Source organism: Saccopteryx bilineata, chromosome 5 (assembly GCF_036850765.1).
Source record: "Saccopteryx bilineata isolate mSacBil1 chromosome 5, mSacBil1_pri_phased_curated, whole genome shotgun sequence".
Taxonomy (NCBI): Eukaryota; Metazoa; Chordata; class Mammalia; order Chiroptera; family Emballonuridae; genus Saccopteryx; species Saccopteryx bilineata.
This window is the reverse complement of record NC_089494.1, coordinates 95,349,831-95,376,191: the sequence shown is the minus strand read 5'-3', so window position 1 is coordinate 95,376,191 and position 26,361 is coordinate 95,349,831. Positions and strand designations below refer to the sequence as shown.

At 40.0% G+C, this 26,361-nt stretch overlaps 1 protein-coding gene across 16 annotated transcripts in view; it reads right to left on the bottom strand.

Moving 5' to 3' along the window:
* GTDC1 (glycosyltransferase like domain containing 1) overlaps positions 1-26,361 on the bottom strand; it is a 461,161-nt gene that overhangs the window by 176,017 nt on the left and 258,783 nt on the right. The gene's annotated exons all lie outside the window — the stretch shown is intronic.

Below are 26,361 nucleotides of genomic sequence, written 5' to 3'. Positions count from 1 at the left end.
TCTTCTTATTGGATGACCTAGACTCTAATTTTTAGGTACATTAACAGGACATTACATTTTAAATACTTTACATTATTGGAATGTTATAAAAGAATCCCACTTTCACTCTGTGGGCAAAATCAATTTAGACTTAAAGTCATGTTGCAATTGTGCATCATTCTTTTTCAATTAAAAATTTCCATACATCCTTTATGATGTCATTCTTACATTCCTGCAACAGATGCTTGTTTATATACCAATTTACTAAACTGCTGCTGTACTGGTATTACGCTGTTGTTGATGTAACCTCTCTGTCTAGTTTACACTCCCAGATCTCCTCACAGTGAATGTGTATTTTCAAAATAATCTGCCTCTTTAACAATAATCTCTAATTACCAAACAATCCACTCTATTGAAAACAACAAAAATATAACGTCTCTATATTTTTAGAGTGGATAATTAAATACACATTTCTGAAAAGAACGGCATTCTTAAAATTTAAAAAAGGGGTGTATCCATGAATGAGTTCAAACACAATTTTAAAATGTAGTTTAGAAGGTATAATTCCAAAACAAGATTAATTCTTCCCTCTAAGAACCTAGCAAGAAATCTCTCAGACTAGCTATACACTATAGTTGGGAATTAACTAGAGCCTGAGCCCTATATAGCAACATAACCATTTTTAAAGCAATACTAGAGCAATGCTAATCAATCCATATGTATAATCTATCAGCAGTTATGTCTGCAACATTTTATAAGAGAACCATCAAAGCCTCCTATAGATTAAAATTTAGTTAACTGAACTTAAAAAAATCTACCCATTTGAAAAAATTTATATATATTTCAGATTTGTGGGTGAACACAGACAGAAAACTACTATTCGCATATCATCAGTACTTAATTTGAGTTAAGTGATGCTGTGATTCTGTTAAGGGAAGCTCTTCATTGTAAAAACATTTATTTCTAAATATATATGTGTGAAATTCTCACACTGAAACTTTCATAAGGCTCTTGAAGGAAAATTGTCATGTCGGATAAAACACTAGGCAGTATCACCTCTTTTTCAAAAATAATTTTCTGTTACAACTGAAAAATATTTTTGTCCCACATATAAACAAATTTCTTCTAATTTTACCACCTCACTTTTACCAGGAAATTGCCTGTTGTTAGCAAATTTTGCACACTCAAGTTACTTAAGGTTACAAAATGTTTTGCTTTAAAGGAAAACTACATTTATGGCAAAACCTTTAACTGATTATTACCACTGCCATTTAGGCAGGGCACTACTTGGTTAGTCTCTTTCTTGGAATTAAGTCAGGCTTTCTAAAATCTGCAGGGGGTAATACTCGTGAGTTTCATTTCTTTCCATTTCTCCCTCCCACAGAAGGGCTGTGGAGGAAGTTTCCGAGCTTTCTGGAGAGGGTGTCTTCAGGTGGAAGGTGCGGTAAGACAGAACCGAGGCGAATAAATGACTGTAACGAGGTTTCCCTTTATTCTTTTCCTTTAGTATTTTACATCAAAGTACAAAATCCAGAAATATAAGTGAGAGAACAAGTCTTTCCAAAACAGCACTGTTGAAATTGGGCTACTTTGGATTTTAGTAGAAGAGAAAAGGTTACTTACAAGGCGGGACATCAGAGAGATGCAGAGAGACTCCTGAGAGGCCAGGGCTGCATCACTGCAGCGGCCGTGCTTGGGATGCTCTGAGGCCCAGGAACCAGAGAAAATGTTTGGGGGAAACACAGGAGAGTCTGGAGGGCCCCTCATCGAGGAGGCACTCAGACTCTCCCTCAGTGAAGCATAAAGTAAGCGGGAAGAAGAGGGGAGAGAGGGGACAGGGATGTGGGCTAGGACAAGAGCAGTGAAGAGAGAGAGGAGCGGGGAGAGCAAGGAACGCTACTTATGGGAACCTGTGATTATCACACTCATTCAGGCCCGTACAAAACAATCTACTGAAAGAAGCCTGTGCCACTGTGGCCACATTATCCTGGAATGGGAACCCAGGTGTGCAGAGAAAGCCCGTCACTATCACTTATGAGTATATTCTTAATGCACTTTGTTACTGGAGCTAGATTTCTGAATCACAACAAAAAGCTCATTCTGCTGCTGTCGTATTTCTTTATGGAAGGAGACTTACCAAAAGGAAAACAAACAAAAAACAACAACAAACAAACAAACATACAAGGGAGTTCAGTGTTGGAGTAGATGATTTTTAGAATGTTAAATGCAAATATCGGCCGGACCTGTGGTGGCGCAGTGGATAAAGCGTCGACCTGGAAATGCTGAGGTCGCAGGTTCGAAACCCTGGGCTTGCCTGGTCAAGGCACATACGGGAGTTGATGCTTCCAGCTCCTCCCCCCTGTCTCTGTCTCTCTCTCCCTCTCTCTCTCCTCTCTAAAATGAAAAAATAAAAAAAATAAGATAAAAATTAAATGCAAATATCGAGGTAATCTGGCCCAAAAGACTGATGTCATTCATTGAAAGATGGTAAAGAAAAAACAATACTCACACTGTTACAAGATAAATCAGTAAATCTTTGCCATAATGACTTATATTAAGAAATAAAGTACTGGGGTAGGGTAGGAAGACTAATCACACTCTTTCTGCTACCTGTACAGTGTTCTTGATGACAAGCTGGTAGAAAGTGAAACAGAAGTATGAGAAGGTACACACCCATATAGTTAAAAGTAAGGTGACTGTAGTTATATATACCATAGACCTCAGAAGTGGTTTTGTATAATCATCTCATATCACAGGTGAGAAATAAAGGCTCAGATAAACTGCCTTGCCCACAGTACCACACAGCAAGTAATGGCAGAATTGGGAACTGATCCCAGTTTTTCTGGCTCCCAGTCATGGGTTCTGTAGACTTTACCACCCAGCCATTAGCTGCAAAACATTTTCATATGAATCTTATTTGATGTTCATTTTACCCTGAGGAGTTACTGTTATTTAAAAGGAATTCTCACACACACACACACACACACACACACAATAACACTCTAGATTGGAAAGAATCAAGTTTGCCTTTGGTTTACATTGAGTTTCTAAGTATGCATTGTCAAAGAAGGTAGGATTCAGCTCATCTCCCTGTTTAAAGAGGCCTGTAATTGCTTTATAAAGTAGACACTAGGTAGAAAGAAGTGCAAATACTGCCTAAAGCTAGAGTTCACAAGCTAAGTGACAGGAATAGCGAGGCCTATCCCTGTAGGCCCAAATAAGAATGGGGTTGAGCGGCACCGACCTGAAGTCCAATTGCTTGTTGGCTTCCTCAGAAAATCCACACAGCTTCCTCCTGCCTCTACTTTCTCTGGTGTCTTGAGTTGTCATGTAAGAAGTCAAACTATCTTTAGAAAACCATGTAACACAAGCTTTCTGGCCAACAGTCCCACCTGAATCCAGCTCTATCATTCCTGCTCAGGGACCAGCCAAATGAGGGGAGCCTCCTGACCCTCCAGACCTGCTCATTCACCAGCTGAGGACCACTGAGTCACCAGTTAATGCTGCAAGGAGCAAAAGGGTTACTGAGACAAAGCCTTCCCAAATTACTGAGTTACAGAATTTCCGAGGTATAATGAAAGAGTTGTTTGCAGACATTAAATTTGACTTAGTTTCTTATGCAGCAATATATAATCAGAACAGGGCCTTAATTTTCTTGGCTGTAAAACTGGGGACACATTACCAGAGGACTATGCTGAGGATTAAATGGGAGTTGTTGTAGCAATATAATGTTATAGTAATTAAATATATAGAAATATAAAAAAATATGGAAGATATATAAAAATTAAGATATAATATTAAAATTAATTAAGAAAATTAAAGTTATGCCTTCTGGATAGAAATTAATATAGTGTGTGCATATGTGATAAACAGACTCTGACTTTCAAGTAGAGCCCAGTTGGTGTGTGTGTGAAGTTATACATAGATAAGAAGTGGCTTGATGTCGTAACTCTGTAAGTTAACATAAATATGAAACTTCCCTAGGAACATCTTAAGAGTGGCTTGATGTAACATTTCAGTAGATTAACATAAAAAGGGCTCCCTGTGAGAAACTCTCAAGAAGGGTGGTTTGAGGTGACAGTCCTGTAGATTGACACCTGTTAGAGGGCATAGGCCAGAAAAGGTACTAAAGCTGAGGTCCCCCTGCCGCGGTAGTCACCCAGACTCCAACATTAAATGTGGACTGTCTCCATGCCTCTCTGAGCTCTGACCAAAGACAGCTGAGAGGAGCATGCCAATGGGACCCGCTTAAGCTGTACCTAGGCACGTCGAAAGGATTTGTGAGTAATAAATTGCCTGGGTGATTATTGCAACTAACTCTGTGTGTACGTCGTGTCTTTCCTCCGGTGGCAGTTAGTGTTAGCACTGATTCGTAGCATCCTCATAGCCGCCTCAAGAGCAGTCTCAGAGAGGCTGCCAGCCTGCTGATAAGCAGGAGTGTCCACTGCACAGGAAGTCAAAGCAGGGATGCCTGATTGACGTAAAGCTTGGGCTCTACTGGGAAAGGAGTGTATGTACTGTCCATAATTGATTCATAAGAGACCTACAAACATAACAACAACAACCATGAAGGCTCTTTCCAACATTCAAAACACTGCATACTAGTTCCAGATGGTCATCAGAAAACAGAAGTTCCAATTCAGGCCTTGCCACTGGTGAGCTACATACTTTTTTGGGAGGGGGGAGAGGGGGTGGCAAGAAACAGACAAACAGAAAGGGAGAGAGGGGGAGAGATATAGAAGCATCAACTCGTAGTTGCCACAGTTTATTGTTTCTCATATGTGCATTGATGGGGGGGGTGAGGGTAGGGGTACATGGAGCTCCAACAGAACCAGTGACCCCTTGCTCAAGCCAGCGACCTTGAGATTCAAGCCAGCGACCTTGGGATTATATCAATGATCCCACACTCAAGTCAGTGACCCCATGTTTAAACCAGATGAGCTTGCACTCAAGCCAGATGAGCCTGACTCAAGCCAGCAACCTCAGAGTTTTGAACCTGGGACCTCAGCATACAAGGTCAATGCTCTATCCACTGCACCACACTGATCAGGCGAGCTACATACTTTTGAGAAGTCAAAGAATCTTACCTCATCCAGATTGGATATTTTCTCCCCAGGAATCAAGAAGGAAAAGTAATATGAGTGAAGAGGCTTATGTAAAACTAGAAAGCCCGGCAGTCATACGAAATAACCGCTGTTCTAGATATTATAAATTGTAATTAAAATGATTTGTGCAAAGGTGTCTGCTAATTCAAACTGAATTACCCAGGGCAGGCAGCGAGGATGCCCCTTTGCTTAGTGCCCCATGGGGTTTCCCCCTTCTACTTGCTTAATTGCTTAAAGTAGAGTGCAATGAAGGAAACCACTGGCGGTACATTTCTTAAGAGCCACCGCTAGCTCAATAAATAAAGGTGATTTAAATATGTTTTAATCCTTTTTGCGTTTCGGTCAGCATTACTCTGTCGCTTTTTTTGCATTTCTCTCCTGCCTTTGTTCAAGGGACTCATTTTGTCGAGACAGGCTTTTTTATCTTGCATCTGAGGCAAGCCTTGTTTCTCTATGCTCATCAGTCTCATTTTGCCAAGAAAGACGCATTTGCTCTGCTACTGAAGCAAGCCTTGTCTTTCTCTGCTCAGTGGTTTCTTTTTGTCGAGAAAGCCATTTTTGTGCAGCTTTAGCTGCTTTTCTCTCCTCTTCAGTGCTGTATTTTCTAGGAGGCATTCTTAAAAGAAATTACATTAAGACGTAGTTTTTATGTAAAACAGATGATTGCCAATGCAAACAAATGTTCATCTTCCCCCTGACCCACTCAATTTGCGTTCAGCCGTGGCAACTTCACCCCATTGGCTAGTACAGTTACGCAAGCAACCAATAAGCTATCGGCGACAAACAGACACTTAAGCCGCATATAATAAAGATACAGGCTTTATATGACTGTTCAAACCTTTTTAAAGCACAAAGCAAAACTCCTAGGGCTATTTTTTTTTGGTTTTTTTTGTTTTGTTTTGTTTTGTTTTTGCATTTTTCTGAAGCTGGAAACAGGGAGAGACAGCCAGACAGACTCCCGCATGCGCCCGACCGGGATCCACCCGGCACGCCCACCAGGGGGCGACGCTCTGCCCACCAGGGGGCGATGCTCTGCCCCTCCGGGGCGTCGCCATGTTGCGACCAGAGCCACTCTAGCGCCTGGGGCAGAGGCCACAGAGCCATCCCCAGCGCCCGGGCCATCTTTGCTCCAATGGAGCCTTGGCTGCGGGAGGGGAAGAGAGAGACAGAGAGGAAGGCGTGGCGGAGGGGTGGAGAAGCAAATGGGCGCTTCTCCTATGTGCCCTGGCCAGGAATCGAACCTGGGTCCTCCGCACGCTAGGCCGACGCTCTACTGCTGAGCCAGCTATTTTTAAATTTTACACAAAAATATATAATCTCTACCTTCCATTAAACACATGGTCTTCTTGGTCTAGTTTTTTTTTTCCTCTTCTGATTATAATGTATATGAATAAAAATATTTCTGTACTAGAAGAGAATTTTTTATTGTAAGTAAAACAACAGTGTAAGGGCCAAAAGAGAGTGTTGGGGTCTTGAATAAACCTTTCTAGCCAAAAGGGCTAATACTACTCATTTCTAGCCAAATTGGGCATGAGCCATGAGCACCAGTATTCCTTGATCTTTTAATTTTTCTGAGAATCCAATAAGGTTCACCTGATGGGCAACCAACCAGCTGGCCTGTCCAGTGTAGCATCTAGAAGTTTTCTTGGGTGATCTTTTTCTTGTTATACACATGACCTTAGGTAAACCACTTAACTTTTTTTTGGTCTTAATTTCCTTTCCTATAAAATTAAGAGGTAAAAGTCAATAATTTCCAAAGTCATTCCAACTCTAAAATTCTAGAATTCCCTTAATTCATGAGATCTGTCCAAGGAAAAACTAAAGAGATGGATAAATTTAGAAAATATGTATATGCCAAATCAGTGTGCTTATGCATTATTTTATATAAAATAATAGTTTGTATTTTTTACTATGTGTAAAGAAGAAATATGTATGATTTCTGGGGATAGCTACATCGTTTCTACCCTAAATGCATGTTAAAAATGATTTATAAGAATGGAATTAAAAAAATGTTTTGACAGCCATGTACAATAAAAATATACTCTATATTGCAGTCAGTACGTGCATGTGTGTGTGTGTGTGTGTGTGTGTGTGAATGAAACAAAAGTTTCACATAGTAATATTTAGTCTTACCATCTGGGGTGCTCTGTAATTTTCAATTTTATTTCTTTTTACCCACTCCATGTTGGTGGTGACTCACCAAATGCATTTGAAGACTCAATAATTCATCAAGACCCACTACGCTTTTCCACAAAGATCATCTCCTTCCTTATAATTTTCAACCTATTCTCCAGACTCCATTTTTTTATTGTCCTTCAAACATTAATGTCTCCTCCAACTAATTGGTAACTTCTCTCATGGCATGTCTTTCAAAGATTTTAAACTACAAAACTGCAAAGAAGTGCAGATGTCTAGTTTCCTCCCTTGGCACCCTATTTTCTGGACAAGAGGGAACACCAGTTTATTTGTGATAGGCAGCCATTTACAAATAGCCTTGCTTTCATGTTACCTTTTCTAGTCACTAAACCAATGGTAGCAAAACTTTAGTGTGCATTAAAAATCACCTGCAACATTTAAAAAGCTTTGGTATATATATACTATGGAGTACTACTCAGCCATAAGAAATGCTGCATCGGATCATTTACAATAACATGGATGGACCTTGATAACGTTATACAAAGTGAAATAAGTAAATCAGAAAAAAACTAAGAACTATATGAACCCATGCATAGATGGGACATAAAAATGAGACTCAGAGACATGGACAAGAATGTGATGGTAACAGGGAGTGGGGTGGAGGGGTGGGGAGGGAGCGAGGAAGGAGAGAGAGGGAGTGGGGGGAGGGGAGGGGCACAAAGAAAACCAGATAGAAGGTGACGGAGGACGATTTGACTTTGAGTGAGGAGTATGCAGCATAATCAAATGTCAAAATAATCTGGAGATGTTTTCTCGGAACATATGTACCCTGATATATCAATGTCACTGTATTAAATTTAATAAAAATAAGATTAAAAAAATCACCTGCAACATTTGTTAAATATGCAGATGAATAACAGGTTCCAATTCAAGAGAGTCTGATCCAATGGGCCCCTGGTAGCATCCAGGACTCCCATATTTCTTACCACCCCCATGGTCTTTTTGCTTTCTGTGGACATTTGAGCTTCTGCTCTAAAAATATAAAGGTCTAAAGCAGGATAGCAACTATTTTATTTAAAAAACTAGATTATAAATATTTTAGGCTTGTAGTTCTCAGAGTACATTGTTAACTACTCAACATTGCTCTTGTTCAATGACCTAATATCTATTACAGAAATTGAGTTTGTAGTTAAAAACTTTCCCACGAAATAAAAACTATGACCACATGGTTTAATCAGTGATTCTAATGAGTTTTTGAGGAAGAAATGATAGTAATTCGACATGAATTTTTCTAGAAAAGTGGAGAGGAAGGACTACCTCCCAAATCATCCTCTGAAGCTGCACTACTGTGACACACACCAGACAGGAGCAAAAACAGCTATAGACCAATATACACAAAGTTCTTAAACTCTCAACAAAGTGATTCTAAGAATATGTAAAAGAATAATACAGTATGAGTAAGCATAATTAATCTCATGAATGAAATGGTTAATATTAAAAAGCAATCAATGTGATTCATCATATCAAGAGAATAAACAAACAATACAACATTATTATCTCCATAGATGCAGAAAAAGGATTTGATGAAAACCCAATCTCTATTACAGAAGAAACTTATCCCATCCTAGGAATAAAAGGGAGCTTCCTCAATCTGCTAAGAGGTATGTAAGAAAAAGCTAAGGCTAACATCATGCTTAATGGTAAGAGATCAAATGTTTTCCTTCAAAATCAGAAAAAGGCAAAACTATCAATTCTCACCACTTCTATTCAACATTATACTGAAGGATCTACCTCTATGCAGTGAGAAAATAAAAGTAAATGAAAGGTACTGAGACTAGAACAGGAAAAGTAAAGCCATCTTTATTTATAGGTGACATAGTGATCGATACAAAAAATGTAATAAAATCTCTAAAACAATATAAAAGTGTTGAGTTTAGCAAAACTCAGTGGAGCCTGACAATGGGGATGAGAGTTGGGTAGGAAGACATAACAGGAAGAGATTGTAAAGAACATGAAGAAACTTTTGATGTCATGGATATATTCAAGAACTTGTCCATTATGATGGTTTTACAGGTACATACAAATGTCAAAACTTTTGTACAGTTTATGTGTAGTTTATTGCATATCAATTTACCTCAACAAAGCTATTTTAAAAAACAATCTAACAAGAGAATGAGAGTATGTGTCTGTGTCTGTGTATGTGCGCACACAATAGTTTTCAGTCATTCCAAACTTCTAAAAATCACAAAAGTTAATAGAGTAAACTTATTTTCACACAACCCACTATATGCTGTAGAGGGAAAAACTGTCTAAGTGATCTAGAGGTAGTAATCCCTACCTAAACCCCACCCTTTGGATGAGGTCCCTAATTTTAGCCATTTATAAATTATCCAAAGTCTTACCATGGATATGTTATATATCACACACTTTTATTATGCTTAAAAGAAACTTTTTAAATCAAAGACAAGTTGAATGTATGTGTGTGTGTGTACTTCAAAAGGAAACACTGAATATCAGAATGACAAAAAGAATGAATATAAAGTCTTATTCTAGTAAAGCATTTGGATTTAAAGTGATAATTATTTGAAACAGCAATGCAAAAATATCAAGATATTATAAGGTGGAAAAATTAGGCTGGCAGTGACTTTTCTGTAACAACATTCATGTGTAGATAGCATGAAGAGATGACGAGAAAGCATGGTGACTGGACTTGATTTGGGGCACTGAGATCCTATGTTTTCAAGGATGAGTTTTACAAGTAAAACTACTTTTAAAAAGTTCTTAGTGTGTGAAACAACTTTCTAAAAATTCACAGATAAAGGAATAACGCAGAATCAGGAACAACAAAGGAAACTGCCTGGCTAAAGCCAAGAGGCCTGCAAATACACTGCACATGAATAACATACCTGATGTGACATAAAAGAGCAACCAATTTTTAAAAACTTATGAACTTTAAAAAAAAGTAACAAACTCAAGAGTACATATCCCATGATGATTTGACATTTGCAAAGCAATCACCTTGGGAAATGGTGTTCCTATTGTTTCTGGAATGGATTTCATGATGAAGTTAAGCACTATCAAATACCTACATACCATACATATGTACACACATACAAAAAGTCAAGCAAACAGCTGTCTTATAAATATGTAGTCTTTTTTTTTTTTTTTTTGTATTTTTCTAAAGCTGGAAATGGGGAGGCAGTCAGACAGACTCCCGCATGCGCCCGACCAGGATCCACCCGACCGGGATCCACCTGGCACGCCCACCAGGGGCGTTGCTCTGTTGCCACCAGAGCCACTCTAGCGCCTGAGGCAGAGGCCATGGAGCCATCCCCAGTGCCCGGGCCATCTTTGCTCCAATGGAGCCTCGGCTGCGGGAGGGGAAGAGAGAGACAGAGAGGAAGGAGAGGGGGAGGGGTGGAGAAGCAGATGGGCGCTTCTCCTGTGTGCCCTGGCCGGGAATCAAACCCGGGACTTTCGCACTCCAGGCCGACGCTCTACCACTGAGCCAACTGGCCAGGGCTAAATATATAGTCTTTTGTCCTTCAGGATGCAAAACTTTGATACATGAGATGGTGCTCCAGACTGTCCATGAGATCAGACTGCACATAGCATTTGACTAATTTCCCCAATCAGATGTACTCTTCAAAGAGCAAACCTGCCAATAACACTGACATTAAAATTAAAGTTATATGAAGAGTAGTTAGTAAAGAAGAGTTGCAAAAGGGTTCAGAGAGCTGTTATCATTGACAGAGAAAGTCAGTGAAGAGCTATCAGGGAAAGAACACTTATGCAGATCAGTGTTATACATGTATGTATATACTCACCTGTCAGTTACACCAGTAGTATCACTTTATATCCAGTGCCCCACACAGTGCTTGGTACCAAATTTACACTCTACACATCTTTAGAATGGTGCATATATTCACACTAATATGGAGGCTATTGTTTGAAATGCAATATAATTATTTTATTTGAGAAAGTATGACCAATTCACACCAGTTTTAAAGAATGTTCTCCAGTTTAAAGTCTGTTTCAAGTGCATAGCCATAATTTCTGAAAAATCCTAAAATGTTAATACAAATTGGCAATGATCTAGGTTGTAGTTCATATCTCAGTGAGATAAGAGCATGGTAACTATATAATGATAATTTTTGGTCAATTAGACAATAAATTGTCCATAAAATGTTAATTAAAATGATTTTTTTTTATTAAACAGACTAAAAGAATATCAAAAGAAGTGAAGAGTTTTGCAAACAAAGAAATTCTTTTGACAATTAACTAATGATAAAACATTACAAATTTAGAATTAACTAATTTGGAATTTGGGATTAGGTAGCCTGATAATAGGCTGACGCTTACTTTTTCACCATGTCAAAATGGGAAAAAGTGTGCAAACATATTTGTCATCCAGTCATTCATCATATTGACCCCAAAATTGCTGTATCTAGAAAATGAACAGCAAATAGAATTTCAATGAAGGGCTCAAAATTTTAAGTACTAATGGTGCCTCTTGGACAGGCAAACTGGATACATTTGACAAAGTGGGACTGTCAGTCTCATTCTCATAATAGTCTGGTGGCAATTTCTGTTTCTCAAGGGCAGGATCACATCTTATTCATTTTGTATATCTAGTACTCAACACGACAGAGTGCACAATAGTCATTCAGTGACTTCGTGAATTTGACTTTCCAGCAATACCTCCAATTCTTCCTGACACAATTAACTTCATTATTCCCCAAAGTCACCCTCCGCTTTTCAACTCTCAGCCTTCACTTCATATGCTCTTTTCTTTCCCATTCTTCTCCATATCTAACACTCTCATGTCCCACTCAGGATAAATTAGTCTCAGCTTCTCCTAGATTTCTAAAGAAATTTGTTTGCACCTCTCTGCATTTGCACTCTTTAGAGTCTATCATTTATAGATCTATTAGATTAGAACCTCTTAAAAAGAATTTAGTATTGCATTTTCCACAGTATTATGAACATTCCTGGCATGAGTAACAACTCGGTAAATATGCAATAAATTGTATAATTGAATTCAACACCCACATGCGTGCGCATACGCACACACCCACAAACACACCAGAACACAGGAAGTATAAGTCATTGTAATGAGCTACTGTAGGAGCTTGATCAAAATAATAATAAACAACTATATTTATTATCAATTGTTTGCCAAGCAATCTGTTAGATGCATCATGTTCATTATCTTAATCGTTATAATAACCCAAATCTCTCAGATGAGGAAGCCAAGATTCAGAAAAGTTAAGAACATTAAACAGAAGGAAAATGCTAATATGATGCTGAGTACAGAATCAAATACAGGTATTCCTAGTTATTATGACCCTAAATCTCTTGCTTGCTTATCTTCTCTTAATTCCTTTCTCTCCCACTTCTACTGTTGTAGCTACTATTATTACAAACTATTACTTAGGTTATGTTTTCTACTTTAATCTGTTTTCAAGATTCTAGGCTACCTATAATGTTTTTTTTTAATATTAAATATATTCTAATGATTTTGCCTACTCTACTATTTTTTTTTAAAATCAACTTCTAAGCAAATAACGTCAGTGTTGCAATTAGGTATGTTCTTAAAGATGAGGTAGGTGTAAATGTAATACAATGTCATCATCCCTTGAAACAGTTCAAAATATGTAAAAATCCTACACAAACAAAACCAGAACCTCAGAAGCCCAAAGTATACAAGAACAGAATACTGCCCCAGTTGGACAGCTCGGTTGGTTAGAGCATACTCCTGATATGCAGAGGTGGCCAGTTTGATCCCCGGTCAGGGCACATACAGGAACAGATCAATGTTTCTGTCTGTCTCTCTCCATTCCTCTCTCTCTAAAATCAATCATTATATTAAAAAACAACAACAAAAAAAAACAGAATATCCTCCAAAACAAACTCTTATAGCTAGCCCTTTCTACATGATAATTTCCAATATTATAGATGCCAATGAAATGTCCTGTTCTTGAATATCTAGTCCTTTGCTTTAAATAAGAGGTTTTAAAGACAGAGGAGTCATAACTAATAGATTATACTATTTCTACCTTTAAAATTTGAATTTCTTATGAGTAAAGCCACAAATCAAAGTACTTGTACCAGTACACTGACCCTTTCTTCTTCTATTAGCATATCAGTCTGCAATCATATCTAGATCAATAGTGAAGATATCCACTTAAAAGAAAGCTATGCTTTTTTTTTGTCAGAAATTCATTACTTTTTATTAGGGTCATTGCTTGAAAACTTCAAAACACCATATGGACCTAATTGCGGTTTATTTTGGCAAAAAGGAAGACACTGTAGAACAATTGAGGCATTACATTCTACAATTCCATTACTTTCATCCCTCTCGGTTTTATTACTGTGTCATTAAAGGCAACTTGAGTGAACGAAGAATTATAGTGTCATGTGTACAGGCTAGTAGATTAATAACAAAACACACTCAAGTTTAAAGGTATCTAACAGCTGTTTTCATTATTTTGTGTAAATACGCTTGAAGCATATCTATCTGATTAGTGGAGAGAGTGCTCTTCTCTGTCACATGCCATGGGCACTGCTCTGTGCAAGTAATCAAAGTGTTCAGAAAATGAGTTTACATTGTTCAATGCTGAAATACACAAATGTCAGAAAGTGACTGCGCATCAAAGCTTAGTCAAATCATCTGCTGCAAACAAACAGATTCCAATGCACATTCAGCTAAAAACATTCGGCTGCAGCACACTGACTGAGTTGGATTTATTGCTGGCCAGAGTGAAGTGGTGTGCAGAGAATAAGCGTTTTTAGAGAGCAAGAAATGACTTCAAAATCTGAAGTGTTCATACAGATAATCATCTTTATGCTTTCCAATGGGGCCAATGTCTGAAGTTGTATTATTTTTATTCTAAGGACATTCATTAACTTTTATATGCTTTTAAATGTAATGGATATGAAAGCATGTTATGTATTATTCTTATTTTAGAGCTCAGACACAGGTAAAATCCATACATACCTTAAGGTTTCCAATGCAATGATCCTTTATTCCATGCTCATGAACTGTTTTCCTTTATTCCCTTTCATGCTGCCATGCTCTATCTGCTAATACGTCGACTTTGAATACCAATACCCAGTTGCTAGCTACTTAAACATTTCAGAAAACATTTATCCTCACCTATCAGCCCTCGTCTTTCTACAGATGCACTTCACTTGACCTCTAGTCTTCTTTGACCATAGGAGCACTTGACTCCCATTCCATTAGGAAGTTGACAGATTCAGATGGGACGCTGCCCGCCCACTCAGTGGAGTTTTTCACTTCATCACCATCTCTCGCTTAACTGTCTCTGTGGTTTCTTGTCCTCTGTGCCTAATTTTGATGCTCCAACCCAGACATTTGTTTTTAAATTTATTCAAAATTATTCCTGTGCCCTTTATTTTTTTGGTGTGGGGAGGGCACAATCCTGATGTCATATCTATGTATAACCCCAGAGTAATATGGGTGCTGAATATTCTCAATATCGTGATGAGTGCAACTTCCTTCTTTTCCCAAAGCCTACTATTAAAAATGCTGCACCCCATTTAAGTCTTTTCTCAGGAACCCCTGATTCTGACATATCTGGCTTCCTCAGAAATGCCTTTAAACCACTCCATGATTGCCCCCCCCCCCCCCCGGTCAAAGAAACAGGTTTTAAATTTGTCTGTCGGCCTCTTCCAAATTTCTCATCTATTCCTTCCATTTCATCCACTTGGTCTTTGGGGATGTTTACACTGAAGCTCGTATTTCAAGACTCATCTAGTTTTCTCTCAAGCATCGCTAAGTCTTCCATGGTTTTTGAACGCTCGCCTTGTCATCTGTATACTCTGTCTGTCTGCACCTCCGTTTCCTCCTGCCCTTCTGAGGAGAGTCTGGAGCACTCCGGAAAGCGAGGCCCCAGTTGCACTACTGCAGCCAGACCTGGCTGCTGAGGTGTATGTAAGCTTCTCCATGCTGCACTGACAATGAGTCTCTGCATTGACCTTCAAGTTCCAAGTTTATTCTGAGGTGTTCCACAAGCAAGGCTCACAACCAAAAATGTCAACATTTCCAGTTAAGGGTAAAAACTAGCTTTTCAAAAGGTGAGATAGTAATCATATAACCCACACCTAATAATTTTATGTCACCTTTCAAAGTGGTAAACCTCATTTGTGGATGTGTTGACACAGCTCAGCAATGCAAAGAAAGCCCATCTAGGGACACTGAATCTAACCAAGTTTTCTCCAATTGTTATAAAACGGAGTCAAAATGCAACACTGATTTTTTTTTAGTCTATCTATTTATTCCATAAAGTAAATACCACTTAAGCTAAACAAGATGGCTAGATGGTGAGTGAAAATTACAGCCCATTTCTTTCTGAAAGAAAAAACACAAGCCAAGTGCTAACCCAAGTTTACAGGTCCTCCTGCACCTGCCACACAGATTCCCTTCCCCAAGATTTGAGCATTGTCTGCCCACAATAATATTTATTAGAAATAAGCAGTAAAGAAATGTGCTGGTGCTGTTAAATCATTAAAGACAGAGTCCCCACATTTAAGAACCTTACAATTAAATGACAGAAAACACGTAAATCAATTGTCAGTAGACAAGCATATTCATGACATATGCATACAAGATTATGACTCCACATTCTTAATTTAAAAGCTTCCCCTATTAGTCTGTGTGGGTCAGCACTAAAGTGAGCAATGGAGGTATGGAATAAATTAAAAGTATTATCTTACCACAATGTAGTGCGTAAAAAAATAAACGACCTACTTGTCTCATACAAGTGAAATTATTCAGAAAGACTTTGGAAGAAAGAAAATCCAAAGTAGTGTTTTTCAGAGAAGCTATGGTAGTAAAACAGCAGCAAGAAAAAATATACAGCTCCAGACCCGAGTAGGAAGAAGACAGCAGGAAAGAAACAGGGGTGATGGATGCAAAGGCCCCTAATCCGGAAGGAAAGTGTCGTGGACACTCTGCCCAGACTAACACAGAGCTGAGGTCTGAGGGAAAGGCAAGTGTTCAGCAAGGAAATGTTGGCTCACGTCTTTTCACCATGATAATGCACTGGACACCTGAATAAACTTGGCAGCCCCGTTGCAGGGCTTACGTACATGTCTCTCCTTCTTTCCACATTACATGCTTCATTAAATCCTCCATATAACCCGTACCTTGATCTTCCCTCACCCTTTTCCACATCAAACCCAGGCAAAATGACCTGGCTCCTTATTTCCAGTTGGAAATTTCTCTCTGGTTGGAGCACTTTGCTGTACTCACATCTTTTAAGCCACGTCTTTTGATTCTTCAATAAAAAGACAGGCTCAATTCCCTCCAGGGAAACTGGTACCAGAAACATTTCTGCCTCACAGGATCCATCACTTTCCTGGGAGGAATGTTCTGCTCTCTTAAGAGCTTTGTAAACCAGAACGTGGTACATAAACGTAAGGCATGACTTTCGCTGTTGTCATTAATCACCTCACCTTTCAGATTGGCTTATATCTAAAGGAGCCCCCATCACTCAATAGAGTAAGCATGTAGAGAGCGAGCAGTGTGCTAGTTTAACATATTTTATGCAGCACCTGGCACACCACATGCAGAAAGCTTGTTGCTGATGACGCTAATGCTCGCTGAAATTAAAGTCTATCTTCTCATGATCACATAATAACTGGCAATCACCTTGAAATGGGAGTGTATTAAGCCCTACAAAACAGCTAGTACTTTTGGCCCAAGTACTGCTCTCAGGGAAACCAGAGAGCAGCAGCTCAGGGCTCCCTTCAGAATACACGTTTCAAAGCATTTAACCTTTCTATCGTTCTCGAGAATATTCACAGTCACACTAGCCGGATTATTCAAATGACTCACCGAGTGTTCCTGCTTGTGCACGGCACTCAAATGAGGAAGATTAAATAGAGCCCGGTTCACAGTAAGATTCTAGTAGCATGAGATTGAGCATAGAAAAATTATTTCTTCTTGATTCTTATAAGCTGCATACATAACAAAATCGTTTCTCTTTTATTAGATTAATAATTATAATTGAATTGGTGCAGTTAAACCACTGGAACCCAAACCTTCTTCTTTATCCAGAATATTTCCAAAATTCTTCTTCCTCTAAAATGCCCACTTAAGGGATGAGATAATACTTGCAGATATTATCTGGTATTAATCTTACTGATTTCTGTAAGCATATTGTGTTAATTATATAGGCATGTGATCTTAGAATTAATTAGATGTGAACTTAGAAATTAACCTCATCCAACATTTCATTCATTCAAAATCCCTTGGAAAGAGCTGGCTAAAATATTTCCACTATTGATTTCTACTTCTAAAGTCATTTACTTCTAAATTCAGTTTCATTTAGATACCTTTCTATGAAAAGAGTACAAGAAATATTTGCAACACTGGAGCTCAAGACAATTTTTCAAGGTGTACAGAGGAGTCAGGCGGAGTGTTACATCTTCCCCGTCTCTAAAATGCCATCAGACCTCAGATTTTTTCAAAATATACCATATACACATAAACACACTATACACAAAACTACTTAATTTTTAAATAAATCTAGTTATTAGAAAGATCTCTTTGTAGAATTAATTAATACCCTTGCCCTATGCTGCTCATCTTATAATTCTCTGCTTAGAAATAAAACAATACAAATGAACCCACATTTACATGTGACAATCTCTCAGACTCCAAGGTTCACCGATTCTGTAATATGTATACAGGTATGTTGCCTCCTCACAGAATTTTCCTTCTCCGGTTAAGTGTCCCAAGACTCAAGTGTGTCAGTTGTAACTATAGATGTCCCTTTCTGAATGCAACAGTTAACATTTACTCTTTTGTACATTTCTATGCACTATTTTGGTCTGTCAAAATAAATTTGAAATTTTAACCTTAATCATCTGGTTCTGTGTCATCCAAAATTCTAGGAACCCTGCTTTGGGTTTTTGCTCCTGGCATTCTGCCAGAGTAAAGAGGGAGCATTTCTCGGGCACGCACTGTGTGTGAAGTTCCACGGCGGGCACTGACCCTGGTGCTCCCCAGAATGTGACCCTCACCAAATTCCTAGTTTATAGATGAGGACATAGATACTTAAAGAGCTTAACTGACTTGCTCAAGAATCTGGTAAATGACAAAGCTTAGACTTTACATAAAGCTTGTCTGAATCCAGATCTGTGCTTTTTCCATAACAACCCAGGTCTCCCTTTAAGGGTAACGAGAATTCATCTGTTCAATGAAGATTAGCTAATTGCGAACTGACCTAACCATCTTAGCTGAAAGGCTGTCATGAGATGGCATGTGAAATGCCCTGCTGATGCCATCCAATGCTTTCTATAGGATAAAGAGAGTATACATGCATATGTCTATACTGAGGCCAATAGGTATACCAGGTGTTCCATGTTAAAAAAAACAAGGTTTATGTGCTTCTCCTACTCTGTGAAGTGGTATGATTGTTTATTGTATAGTTGAGGCTCACAGAGCCCAGTGACTATTCTAAGGTCACAAAGCTGGCCCCTCTGAACCTATTAGCCAAGCAGCCCTGTGACAATGGACAGCACGGTTGTACAGCATGGCGTGCTCTGACATGCCAGCTGCCAGCGAGCTGCACACATTCATTTTAAAGACTGCACACATTTTTACTCAAGAATGCATTCTGAAATGTGGTCAGTTAATTTTCTCTTCCTTTCCTGTCACCACCGTCACCTGCACACTTCCGAGAGCTCCGTTCACAGTCACGTTCAGCTCGCAGTCTCCAGCCGCCCGCTCCCTGCTCACAGCTTTCCCTTTGAGAAAGGAGGTGCACAGTGGATCTGTTAAAAAGCAGTTCACCAGGAATACACATGTATAGAAGCGACCAAACCATAGCGCTCTCGGCTGAAGAGGTGAGGGGAGTGTGAGGAGGGGAGAGTCCTGTTCTCTCCCCACGGACATTTCTCTCTCACACACTCCCTCTCCTTCCCCCAACCTTCACCCTCACCTGGGAAAGTCCTGAGTCCTCCTGTTCTAGGAGATCAAATGTGAGGGATAGTCTGGATGATGATGATGACGACAGTGATGATGAAGGTGGGGATGACGGTGGTAACATTTACTGAGTGCTCACCATGAGGCTAACAGAAAGTCCTTACAAACACTTTTCTGAGAGGTCTACCATCTGCCAGAAAGCGTTAACACAAACAAGTCTACTGAACAACAGGCTGGGAATCTGTGAGTAGATGGGAGGCCTCAGGACTACACACAACATAAAAACTGGAGGCAGCCGGGCTGCTGGAGCCCGAGAGGGAGCAGCGCAAGGTGAACCCAGAGCCGAGCCAGCTTCCATCCTCACTCCATGCAGCAGGTGATCGTGAGTGCCTCTTAAGGGCCGAGCTATTAAGTGACCACCCTGCGTGGAGCTTACGTTCTAACAGACTATTTGAGTGGTAGCAGGAGGAAAAGGAAGTTGAGATACATCGCACACAAACACTACTTGTTCAATAATTTTTAGACATCTAGCCACACTACTACAGTGAAAACAACTTAGGGTAAAGTAAACTTTTTCAGTTCCTCTCAGTTGTAAGGACATCATTGTACGATACTTGTAGCTGCCAGGAGTGGGGCAGGGAGACCCTTGAGAAGCTTAGAAAAAATTTTAGAAATAGATAATCTGAAGGAGAATAACAAAATATATCTTTTTATCACTGTCCAAAAATTATACTACTAATGTTTAAGTTTTATTAAAATTAAAGAGGTGACTGTCCCAACATACATGAACTTGTTCTCCTCCATTGACTCTTCTACTAAGAAAGAGTGCTTTTTTTCTCTCCCCTAGCAGACTAGCTTGGTTGGTTAAGAGCATCGTCCCAAAGCTGCCGGTTGATATCTGGTCAGGAATAGACTGATGTTCCTGTCTCTTTCTCTTCCCTTTCCTCTCTTGCTAAAATCCATAAATAAAAATTTTAAAAGCCCTGGCTGGTTGGCTCAGTGGTAGAATGTCGCATGGTGTGTGAGTTTGATTTCTGGTCAGGGCTCACAGGAGAAGCGCCCATTGCTTCTTTACCCCTTCCCCTCTCACTTCTCTCTCTCTTCTCCTCCTCTCCTGCAGCCGTGGCTCAATTAGAGCAAGCTGGCCCCAGGTGCTGAGGATGGGTTCCATGGCCTCTGCCTCAGGTGCTAAAAAAATGGCTCCAGATGCAACAGAGGGTCCCCAATGGGCAGAGCATTGTCCCCTAGTGGGTTTGCCAGGTGGATACTGGTCAGGGCACATGCAGGAGCAGTCTGCCTCTGCCTCCCCTCCTCTTACACTTAAAATTTGTTTTTCCAATTTATTTCTATTCAAAACAATCTTGTAAGGCAACAACACTGGCATTATCATTTACAACTTCTTTAGAGGAGGCAGGGACACTCTTCTGCAGTCTCCTTCTGGCACCTAATCCTAAATCTGTTTCTCACGTCAGGGCCTTTCCAATGCACCCAAATTCTTGAGAAGAAGATACAAATTCCCTGGAATCCTAGGAGAACAATTTCCTACGTCGAGAAAATTCCCTAAAATTCCCACTTGTCTTTTGGCTCTACACGTATAGGACAAATACTAAAAAGCAAAAGAAAATCAGTCGCCAAGGGCAGATTCTCCCCCACTCTGCTGATGTGCCAGATTGATTCTGGGCATGAAGTGAGCCCTCTCTGGCCTGGCTGACCTGCACTATGTCACTCAGAGCCTGTCAGACCCAGAACCACAGAGCGCCCAGATGAGCAGCATCTAGGGAGGGAACGAGGGTCTGGGGGGAAGTTTCAGCTCCCACATTAGGGCAGGCACAAGAGTACCCTGGCTACACTATGCTACCATCTGTCTTTCACCTCCTGGAACCCCTTTCACCAGGCCTGTACCTTTGGCGCAAGTCCATCTAACTGGACTTAAAATTGACCTCCGGCATCAACTCATTTCCAGATAGGACTGTAGCAGTAATCAGTCCCTAAAACATAGGCCAGGTGCTGACAGCATCAATGTCCACATCTGGGTCTCTGAGTCTCCTTTCCCAGAATGGAGTCTGCTTCTGACAGGCCTCACATGAACTTGGCTGGACCCACCTGCTCTGAGCATTGACACTTGGAAGCCTTACAACTGCATCTGACCAGCCTCAGACAGAGTCCTTTACCAGACATGAGTTCCCTGCACCCCCAGAGCTTACTGGGTATTTAGACTGCTGGCCATTCTCTGGGCAGGCCAGCATTTCTGTTCCTTGGCTCTCACACACACACACAGACACACACATATTTTGATCTCTCCCCTTCCCATCCCCCTCTTCCACTGACAGTTTGCAACATGTCACACAGCTGGACCTCTAACAGTATAATATCGGACAGAGGGTGTTAAGTACCAATAAGCAAAACAGTCATGAAGTATGTTTACTAAGTTATCCAAATGCTCATTAGTAAGAAGAAACTCATTTTATTCCAATTGTAAATAAACTTTCAATTGAAATAGCTCTATGAATCAAAACCTTACTATTTGTCAATTATGTTTACATATGGAACAACCCAATTGGTTCCTTATTCTAAAAAAGAATTATATTGATACAGTTTGCACCAGACTGAAATCCCTAGGATTACTGCACAAGGCTTTGCAGTTCAGAATAATTAAGCAACTCAACAAATGAAGCCAATATCTGTACTATATTCTGAGACACAAGTACCCAAATCTCCTACTAGAGAATTCATTTGGGGGAAATAATACAGATACACTTTCCTCTATTCCTCTTGCTCTGTACAATTAAACACACTGAACATTACACATAAAATAAACAGAGAAGACTGAGGGTGAGGAGGAGAAGCTGTTCTGAGAGGTGGCTAGAGAACTTGAAACCTAAGGAATGACACAGTGGTCAGTTCCCTAAACTTTCTATTTGAATCATATGTCCCAGGCTAGATACTGGAGAAACCAGCCACCTGGAAATGCCGATGGGCATAGACAAACAACAGCCCTAAGAAGAGCCTGCTTTCACTAGCCAAAGGACCGAAGAAGCGGCAGCCTAGCAGACAGAAAGCTTTTAGACGATAACCATTCTAACTCCAGCCAAATGCCACTGCAAAAACTGCTTTTCCAACCCTACTAGCAAACACATAGTAGAGAAACTAGATTTTTACCATGGCTGGGCTATAACAAAGTGACCGCCACACAAATCCCACACCTAGCCGTGTCAGAGGAGGCACAGACTGAAAGCTGGAACTTTAATCCCAACCCACTGGGGTGTGTCAGAGGAGACCCAGTGGAGAGTCATGACTTTCCCCAGAGCTCAGTGGTGTCACACCCCCACCCCCAAGGAGTCCTCCTCCTTGATCTTGGGCAAGAAAGCCTGAGGGCAGAAGCAGGAAGGATTTCTCCCCCCACATCAGTCATGAGGTGGCATCTCCATCATCCACCAGTGCAGGGCCACAGTAGCCAGAAAAAACACAAAACCTAAATAAGATACAGTGTCTAATAATATAAGGCCTGAACTATTCATGTTTCAACTGAAATCACTTATCATACCAGGAACAAGGGTATCTCAAACTGAATGAGAAGAGACATCAGCAGAGGCCAGCTGAGTGAGACAGATTTAAAGCAGCCGACATAAAAATGATTCAAAGGATTCAACCAACAACTATAAACACATTTGAAACAAATGAAAGGTTTCACCAGAAAAAAAAAATAGAAGACTTAAATGAAAATTTGAGAAATTTTAAAGCCATAATATAGCATCAAATGAGCTCAACTGCAAGATTAAGGGAACAAGAGAAATAATTAATAAATTTGGGAGAGAACAATAAAAAAGTAACAATATAAACAACAGAGAAAATATAGAGTAGGGAAAAAAATGAACAGAGTTTTGGAATGTGTGGGACTGTAACAGAAATTCTCACAGTTGTATCACTGGAGTCCCAGAAGAAAAGAAGGTGAGACTGAAAAAAATGTTCAAAGAAATAATGGCTGAAAATTTCCCAAATTTGACAAAAAACAAAAAGCAAAACATTAACAAATTCAAAAATCTGGGGAAATCCTAAACAGGATAAATCCCCCAAAACCCATGCCAAGACACATTGTAGGCAAACTTCTGAAAACTAAAGACAGCCCCCCCCCCAAAAAAAACCCCACAATTCTTAAAGCAACCACATAGAACTGATGCATTAACTATAGGGGGAAAGCAATTTTAATAACAGTGGATTTCTCATCAAAATGTGTTTTGCATTTTTCATTATCTTAATTTCTAAAATACCTCTTCCTGTATTTTATTCAAAATTCCATCTACTTTACTCTCTCTTTTATAAAAATCTAAGCAGATAGAATACCATACATTCCTAACAACATATCAAATGACCTATGTTTAAACTGAGAATCATCAATGTGGAGGAGCATTTTCAAACCTGTGAGTTCCTACAGCATTAATGCTCTCCTCTTACTGGGAGTGGTTTCAGGTTGGGGCCATTGGACTTGCCCTTTGTGGCTCTCACATCCCTGACTTGGAAAATACGAGCCACAATACAGAGAAAGGTAAGAAGCCCAGCAGAGCCCCTTAGTGACAAATGAGTTTGTATCATCTGTCATTAGAACTTCCTGCCAACTGGGTCATTCCCTATTAAATTACCACTTGTCAATGTTTAAAATACTGATTGATAAATGATGGTGCCAAAACTGATAACACAACAGCTTTTATTTTCTAATAATCCTAGTTACCACAGCCAGCTTGTCAAGGCACAGATACCATACTTTTTTTTTTTTAGTGCTTACAAAAAGACAATTTAATCAACTGCAACGCTAACGGGTATAATGCCTGGCCCCCTATATGTTACCTACTGGTTCTATTTGCCAAAATAAACCTACTGGCAATTCAGTGATATGAGGAGCTCCAAGTTTCATATTTCATCAAATGCTAGTAATCTGTTTTATCAATATAAACTGCATTTTAATGAAAAAATTCTTTTCTTCAGTATACTTCACTTTCAATGCCCTTGAGTATAATAATTCGTTCATGCTGTAGAACAAGAATGTTTTACAAGACCTTAACTCTCAGGAGAAATTTCTCCATAAATACAAAATGTGAGCTTTATGGGAATGTGTTGTATGTACATGAGTCGTGCCCAACACCACAAAAACAAAACAAATCAGGTTTCGCTTAGATTTTAGCTTAAATATCCTTCTGAGATATTGTATAGGAAACTTGCTACGAGAACAAAGCTTAGTTGAGCAGCTAGGCTATAGGTAAATGAAATGGGATTCATGTCCTGACATTTCTAAATCAAAATATGTCAGCACACAGGGCAGTGTTAAGGCAGAACCAGTTACTGGGACTTAAAGCAGTTTTAACAATTCAAAAATCCATCATGTTTGCTTCCTTTTTTGTAATTCAAAGTGAAAATGTTTTGGCTAGTCCTGGCTCAGTGGTAGAGCATCAGCCAGGAATGTGAAAATCCCGGGTTCAATTTCCAGTCAGGGCACACAGGAGAAACGCCCATCTGCTTCTCCACCCTACCTACCCCCTCTCTATCTCTTCCCATCCTGCAGCCATGGCTTGAATGGTTCAAGCAAAGTTGGCCCCAGTCACTGAGGATGGCTACATGGCCTGCCTCAGGCACTAAAATAGCTCAGTTACTGAGCAATGGATTAGTAGCCCAGCCGGGCAGAGCATCGCCTGGTAGGGGGCTTGCCAGGTGGATCCCAGTCAGGGCACATGCGGGAGTCTGTCTCTGTCTCCGCACCTCTCACTTAATAAAAAAGAAAAAAAGTGCTTTGGCCAAATTTAAGCTCGGCTCTGTAGAGCCAAGTTGCACACAAATTTATGTGGTAGTTGACCAAGTCTGACTATCTATAAAACCATTCAGGACCCTCTTTCCCACTAGGGTTACTTCCCCAAAAGTCAACTGGAACATCATTTTGTTTCTCTTTCTTTCATACTTCCTACTAAATGCATACAGGTAAAGGTAAGCATGTCAACTGGAAGCTACTGAGGATACACGAAGCCATCACTCTCTATGGTTTTGCACACCTAACTATATTTTGGTCACCTACCACTTTTCTGCTTTTTCTTACCACCTTTTTTGTCCACTCCATTCAAAAAGGCTCAGTGGCAATATCACTGGAAAAAATGATGAAAACCACAGAAACACAGTATCAATAATTTCTCACCTGTGCCATTCTGTTCTACGGCACTTTTATGTCTTATTTGTTGTCTCTGTCATACACAGGTCATAACTGAGAGGCCATTATGTCTTTCCGTGGGAATTGTGTTTGGGCTGCACTGCAAGGTCAAAGTGGAGCACGAGTTTAATAATCAATACAAGCAAATGGATTCAGAGAGGCCTTGCACTGGAGACAGCAGGGCCAACCACTCCAGGGCAGGGCTAACGAATCCCGGATTTGCAGTAACTCACAGGCAGGGGGCTATAAAGTTGTAGCCTACAAATCTCTTCCTGCTAGGTGCTAGGCCTACGGAGCAGAAAGCAGCAATCTCCCAAGAGCAACTGAGCTATGGAGCTGCTGGACATATGTGAGAGGGTGTCGAAGGTATACAAGGAGATGCTGAAGGGGTCAGGACACATCACGCAAAGCGTAGCCCCTTCCCGTAAGTGTGCACACCGTAGCAGTCCACCATGTCAGCAATTTCTGCCCGGTGTTTTCTCTCCCAGTAAATGTTTTTAAAAATAGTAACTTCTGTATTTACATAAGTATGTATTAGTAAACCTTAACCTAGCAAGGAAAGCAAACACTGAGTTGCCAGAGTAACGATTCCATTTCAATTTTTTTACACCTGTGCGTGTATGTGTGTGCGGGGTATATATGCATTTGTATAATTAGTGACAATTTAGAAAATATGAGCAAACAAACCAGGAAGAAAACAAATTTTCAATCACCCTAGTTTCACCGTTCACATATAGCCACGGGTCGCATTATGGGGTACATCCTTCTAAACATGGTCTCCATTTGTACATGGATACGATCTGTCCACACAGGGCAAGAGATGACAAAAACAGAACTTCGCAGCACAATGTCTTCAAACCCCAGGAGATTTCCGAGTGCTGTCTCTAAGAAATGGGTTCAGGGGAGCTAAAACTGGACCTCTGCTATTGTTCCACCCACCTCTGACGGGGCGAGGGGCACAGGAAGTAGAACGATGCGGACAGCCTCTCAGGTACTCT